A 7391-nucleotide genomic window follows, 5' to 3' on the forward strand; every position below is an offset into this window, starting at 1 on the left:
TTAAACAATTATGTAATAAAAAATCAATGGAATTTCTTGAGTAATATGAATGAAGATGAGGTTAGACCTTGGTTACTTTTAGGGGATTTTAATTTTATCCTTCATAGTTCTGAAAAGCAGGGTGGGAATACTGATTCTTCTTTGGCTCCTGAGTTTATTATAAATAAGATTGTAGAGTTGAGACTCAATGAAATCTTTTCTTATGGTAACCCTTTTACTTGGTGTAATAGAAGATTTAAAAATCCTTCTAACCTGATTTTTGAGAAATTAGATAGAGTTTTTATGAATGATGATTGGGTTTCTGCTCTTCCTCAAACTTGTATTACTAATCTTACAAGAGTTTTTTCTGATGATTTTCCAATTCTTCTCAAGTGTTTTCATCAAGATCAAAATCTTTACATTCCTTATAAAATTTTCAAGTGCTGGAAATTAAGTCCAGATTTAAAGGATGTTCTTCAAACTTCATGGGATAAGAGAGTCAATGGGGTTTCCTAATTTTATTGTTGCTGGAAAACTCAAAAATGTCAATTCTGATCTTAGTAAGTGGAACATTGAATCTTTTGGTCATGTTAAAAACACCATCAGTAAGCTAAATGTGGAAATTGAGAAATTACGAATGTTGCCTTACTCTCCGGATATTGGTGGCTATATTTTGAACTACTCAAAACAGTTAGATTATTGGTATGAAATAGAAAAATCTTTCTATAAACAAAAATCTAGGATTGATTATTTTACTCATTATGATAAGAATACTCAGTTCTTTCACAATACAGTAAAGCTTCGAAATATGTGTAACACTATTCAGACTATCAGAGATGATCAAGGAAACTGGTTAGAAAATAGAGATCAAGTTTTTACTCTTCTTTCTAACCATTTCAAGAACATCTATACTTCTTCGAATCCAAATAATATTGATATTAAGGAAGCTCTTAAAAATGTTAAACCTATAATTACTGATGACATGAACACTCTTTTGATAGCCATTCCTTCTGTTGAAGAAATTCATGCTACTGTTAATGACATGGCTCCTTGGAAATCACCAGGACCTGACGGTTTTCCTGCTGGTTTCTTTAAGGACAATTGGCAGGTTATTTCAAAAGAAGTCATTGATCATGTTCAAAACTTTTTCGAATAAAATTTCTCCTGAAGCAGCTTAATCATTCTTTTATAACTCTAATTCCTAAGGTAAAAAATCCCTCTTCGCGACATGATTTTAGGCATATTAATCTATCTAATACTGTTTATAAAATTATTTCAAAAATTCTTACCAATCGTCTAAAGCCTTTGTTGGATTCTCTTATTTCGCCTTTTCAGTCGGCTTTTATTGCCAATAGACAAATTCATGATAATATTGTTATTATTCATGAAATTTTACTCTCTTTTAAAAGAAAGAAGAAAAATTCAAAAAATGGCTTCATGGCTATTAAACTTGACCTTTCCAAAGCCTTTGACAGGCTGGAATGGTCTTTTATTCTTGCTGTTTTTAAAAAACTAGGTTTTTCAGATGATTGGTGCCAGATTTTATTTCAATGTATTAGTACAGTGTCTTATTCGGTGTTGGTTAATGGTTCACCTGGTAAAAAATTTTTCCTTCTAAAGGTATTCGGCAAGGTGATTGTCTATCGTCGTAAATTTTTATAATATGTATGGAAGTCTTATCTCAACTTCTTTTGAAAGGAGAAGAAGATAATTTGATACAAGGTTTCCAATTAAGAAAAGATAGCCCAACTATCTCGCATTTATTTTTTGCTGACGACTGCATGCTTTTTTCGAAAGCCTCTTTGTTGTATGCTAGAAATCTGATGAAAATTATTAGTATTTTTGCAAGGGCTTCTGGGAAAGCTATTAACTATGAAAAATCTGGTTTTTTCTCTAGTTCGAAAATGCATCATAAACATAAAAAGCTTCTCTCTAAAACTTTTGGGATCAAATTCATGAGCACTTCTGAGAAGTATCTAGGGACTCCCCTTTTTGTTAATAGGGATAAAACTAAATCTTTCCAATTTTTGATATAAATTGTTTACTCTAGATTAGGAAATTCAAAAAAATCTAGTCTTGATGGTGCTGGCAGAACTGTGGTTACGAAGCATGTGCTTTCTAGTCTTGTTGTCTATCATATGTCTTTTTTTCCTTTTCCTAAGAAGATTACTTCTAAAGTTGATGTAATTCAGAGAACTTTCTGGTGGTCTAAGAAAGACCCAAAACATGCTGCCTATTTTCGTTCGTGGGGAGCTATTGGTAAGGATAAAAGATGTGGTGGGCTTGGTATTAGAAATACTTATGCTACTAATAGAGTCTTGATAGATAAACTTGGTTGGAGAATCTATCAAAATCCCGAGCTTTTGATTTCAAATTTTTTAAAAGATAAGTACTTCATTAATCAGAATCTGTTAGAAATTGATAAAGCAGTTGATTCTGCTTCTTGGGTTTGGAAAGGTATTGTCAATAGTTTATCTTTCTTAAGATCTAATATAGTTTTTAAGATAAATGATGGTAGATTGACAAAAAATTGGGATTATGTTTGGTTACCGGGTCTTTCTACTCCTCCTTCTTCTATAGTTTCTAACTATAATGATTTTACTTATGTTAATGATCTTATTGATATGAATGCGGGTACTTGGAATGAGGTTCTGTTAAGCTATTTGTTTTCCCCTGATGAAATTATTAGAATAAAGACGATTAAGGTTAAGCTTCACTGTAGGGATCAGGTTATGTGACGGACTGGAAAATTACGCCTTTGGCGCGTTGTCCCGCAGGCCGAATCTCCACGATGCGTCATGATGATGCTACGATACGGGCCTTATGAGTAGGAAAATGCACGTGCATTTGCCCTTGCAAGCATGCTCGTGGAGCATGATGCAGCTAAATTATATTCCACACCTTTCCAACTTACCCTCGTTCCCCGCAAAGGGTTCATTAAGAAAATAAAGACTTTCTTAAAACGGTTAAAACGGCCTTTTGAGGCCCTAAACGATGGAATTTGGCTAAATTCTGGTGACCATGTGGATCTATAGATCGACATGTCTTGATCTTTCGGCCGTTTCCCATCAAAATGGACTCCTCTTGAGCTAAATGACGACACTCGGATTTTTAGCCTATGTCGAACGCCTTGATAGGAAGTATGAGCATCCACCGGCTGGCATGCAACTTGCCTCATCAAGTTTGGCCACAATCATCTCTTGCATCGCAATACCGATCCAGATGATATGAGAGTCCAGAATGTCGCAATCATCTCACAATTAGATGATATGAGCGACAAAGTGCTGGACCGGCAATGCTGCAACTCATTGCGGCTTCCTACGTACCATTCCCTACTCTAAAGGGATCAAGCACAGACCGTAGTTCATCCTCGAAGGGACCGTCAACTTAAGCCAAACTCGTTTGCAAGGTCGTGGCCTAGGAATAATGGTAATGGCCTTGTCCGTATAGGCCGTTTAGTCAAAATGCACAATGATTATGCATCACCGGGTCCGCGGCTTGGCATAGTGATTCCTAAGCATCAAATGCCCTCTTCGAAAGACTACGCAACTATAAATGAGCCTTAGGCATCATTTATACTCTTCCAGCTAAGGTATGAATCTTACTTGGTACATAGTCCTGCATATGCACCTTCAACCAACTACCCTCCCTATATATGTCTTAATGGAATTTCTACAAGTATGGAAAGGGGACCAAATTGACATGCCTGCTTCACTGTTCATTCGCAATGATTGTGTTCGTTCGCAATGATTGCTTTACTTCGCAATGATTGCGTGCAATGATTGCGCAACACTCGTTCCGTCAGCCCTCTCTGGACTGATGCACAATGATTGTGCGATATTAGCTATAGGCCAATAACTTTCATAATACGCAATGATTACGCTGCAAGCTCAAGACCACCTACCCAACTGACCTAATGCATCATTTGATGCGAGATTTGTCTCTTGGCCAATTGCCAAACACAATGCGCCATTTGACGCGGTATTGGCCTTAATCCAATCTACCTCTTACCAACCCACGAAAGCTTTGGATGAAGCTTCAGCTCAGGCCATGGCGCATGTTTTAGCATGCGCCATGCTAAAAACACAGGGTGTTACAGGTTAAGTGGGATCATACTAGAGATGGAAATTATACTACAAAATTTGCCTATAGAGTTTTTAGGAATGAAGTCAGAATGGAGAAGAGGCTTCTTTTTGGAAAAAAGTTCGGTCTCTGGATTGTTTGCCTAAAATTAAGTTTTTCATGTGGAAGATCTTTGCGCAGATGCTTCCAATTAACACTTTACTTCGTCATTATAATCCTGTTGTTGATACTTCCTGTCCTCTTTGATTTGAGTCTATAAGCAAGACTGTATCGCTGAGATTTATAAAATAAATAAACACAGATGTGTAACTATTTCTAGTGTAATATCAAGTCGGTTTATTTTTTTTTAAAAAGAGATAATTTATCGGCATTGTAAATGGAAATTTTTTTAATAAAGGAATTAAACAATTAATTAATCTTTTAAGGAATTGCTTTAATCAACTTTCTGGCGGTTTCGGCCCATTATTTCGCCCAACTGGGATAACTGGGATAGCCGGAATGTTCATCCCGGTTTCAAAGGGAAGCAAAAATTTAGACTCTATGGAGGTCATTCCAAAGGTTATCTTTTTGAAAACCTTTGTATTTATTTTGCTAATTTTTTTCCGGGATCTAGAATCTCATGTCATCAAAAAATAAAACTTCTAGATATGCTCTTAGTAATTCGGATGTATATCCACATATTACTATAATAACTCTAGAGACTTGCAATTAATTAGACCGATTATTACGCTTTAATACTAAATATAATGTAGGTTTATATGTTTAGAATCGTTTAAAATAGAGCATGTCTATAAGAAAGTGTGCATGTATATAAGGCACATTGATTCATCAATTTTAAGATTTTTTTTGAACACTTTTTTTTTTTGCTAAGAAAACACGCTAACTATATTAATTTAGAAGCAAATTACAAGCATTCGACAAAGGTTCCCTCCTCACCAAATTGTCCAAAAAAGAAGGAAAAGATACATATACATCCTTAATACAATACTTCCTAGCTCGACATGCAAGATGATCCGCTACTTTGTTTTTAGAACGATTAATATAAAAAACCCTATAACTATTACAACTTAAGAGAAGAGATCTGCAGTCCACCAAGATATCCTTGCATCTCCACTCCACATTGCCGCTGCCTCCATTGAAAAAATCTACAACTTGAAGGCAGTCACTGATGAACATAACTTTGGTTAGTTTTATCTCTATTGCCCAAGAGATAGCCCAAAAAAATGCTTCAGCTCCAACTGCTTCAGAAACCAACCCAAAGTACGAACGCGAACGAGTCATTGTTCCTGCATTGTCACACAGAATTAGACCCACTCCCATATTATAATTCTTGAAAGAACCCTCAACAAAAATACAACGATCCACAAGCTCTATAGGGATTCTAACTTGCATAACTTCCTTCTGGATCTTCAAAGGAGGAATTATATATGTGTTTATTGTTCTTTTTGATTCAAGAATGATTTTATCTCTATTTATAGTGACTTTATTAAAAACCACATCACATCTGCATTTCCAAATACTCCACATAACAATTGCACCAATACTTCGTCAGCTAACAACAAAAGGAGATTGACCAAATTTATCTTCAAACCATTCTAAGAAGAAATCATCCGCACAATCCAGATCAGAGTTAACTAAGTGTTGGAGTGATAAACCAAACCACACATGAGCAGCAACAGGACAGTGAAAGAAAAGATGAGTAACAGTTTCAATATCATTCTTACATAGCTAAGATACGAAAACCCATTCATAATAAGAAGTTTAGCTAACCTATCCGCATACATATTACATTTCCTATTTACATAACTGAAAGAAGAACGAGCAAAAAAGTGACAGAGATGCTGAGTAGAAACCAAAAAGTTGTTAGATCCCCAGTCAACAACAAAAAAGTTATTCTTAACGGAAATAATTACATTCTTGTTGTCATTGTAAAAGTTTACTGAATCAGCTCCAAATTGTTTTAACCATTGATCTACTGCTCTATACGCTCTTGATTCAGCCTCCTCAAATCCGGAACACCACCCATTTCCTCCTGCAAGTTCACAAATTTGACCCAGCTGATTTAATCTGATAATAGCATAAGCAAAATGTTTAGTGGTGGGATGATAGGTAGCATCAAAGAAAATATGGAGTGTATGTTCATCAGGAACAGAATGAGAAGCATCTCTAAAATGGCCTTCACCAGACGCCAACATTCACATTTAGAAATACATGAAAGTATGATAGATTAAGCCATAGACACAACAACAAAATATTGAAGATCTTTTTAGGTATAAAATAAGGCTTCTCTTAATATAGCCCACACATTTACTAACCATAGCCCAAAAAGTTTAAGTTCAAATGAAAAGCCAAATGTTAAAAATGACAAACCAAATAAGTTTTAATTTTCTACTAGCAATTCAACTTAAATCTCATTTTTACTCAAAATCAAAATAAACCCTAACATTTTTTATTAATCATAAATTAATTATCATTGTTCTTAGTATTCTCACATGAACAATTATATATACTTTTTCCCCAAAAATAAAATAAATTCTAATTCTTAATTTTCTCTAGAATATTTTTTCTTAATCATGATTACATTAAAATTGATGTATATTCTAATTGTTCTCTTAAAAAAAAACTCCACAACAACATTAATCCAAATGGAATAAACTAAGATTTTGTTTTTTTTCCTATGACCATTCTCCTAGAACTCCATAAACATAATCTATAAAACAAAAAAAAAAATCTCTAAGATGATGTTTTTTTTGTTCTCAATCATGATTACATTAAGATTGATTGATGGTATTGATTATTTTTCAAAAACATTAATTATATCAAATATCTTACATAAATTTAGTTAGATAATTAGCTTATTTTTTGTTGTTGTTGATGTTGATTTAAAGATTTAATGATTGTCTTATTATTTTGGGCTATATATAATTATCAAACATAATTCTGTGGGCTATGTGGAATGATTATAAAGGTGTTTTTGGTTAGCTTAAGCACTTATTTTAAATGGGCGATGGTTAATAAATGTGAGGGCTACATTTAAGAGAATCCTAAAATAAATAAGCGTAATAGGATATAAGCATAGAATAATATGCTGGAAAACTACTCGACAACGGTATTTCCAAATACGCCATAAAATATAAACAATCTGATCTCCGTAAGATTTATCATGTAGCCAATTCATACACTAATCAGCAAAAGATATATTACAAGTTTGGTAGAAATAAGGGGATAAAAATATATCTCGCCAAACCGCTTCTGCAAAATACATTTAGTAAAAAAATGATCCATAATCCAACAACATTTGATTGACATCAAGGACACACGATATCCAT

The sequence above is a fragment of the Papaver somniferum genome, chromosome 7 (genome assembly GCF_003573695.1).
Source record: "Papaver somniferum cultivar HN1 chromosome 7, ASM357369v1, whole genome shotgun sequence".
In the NCBI taxonomy this organism is placed as follows: Eukaryota; Viridiplantae; Streptophyta; class Magnoliopsida; order Ranunculales; family Papaveraceae; genus Papaver; species Papaver somniferum.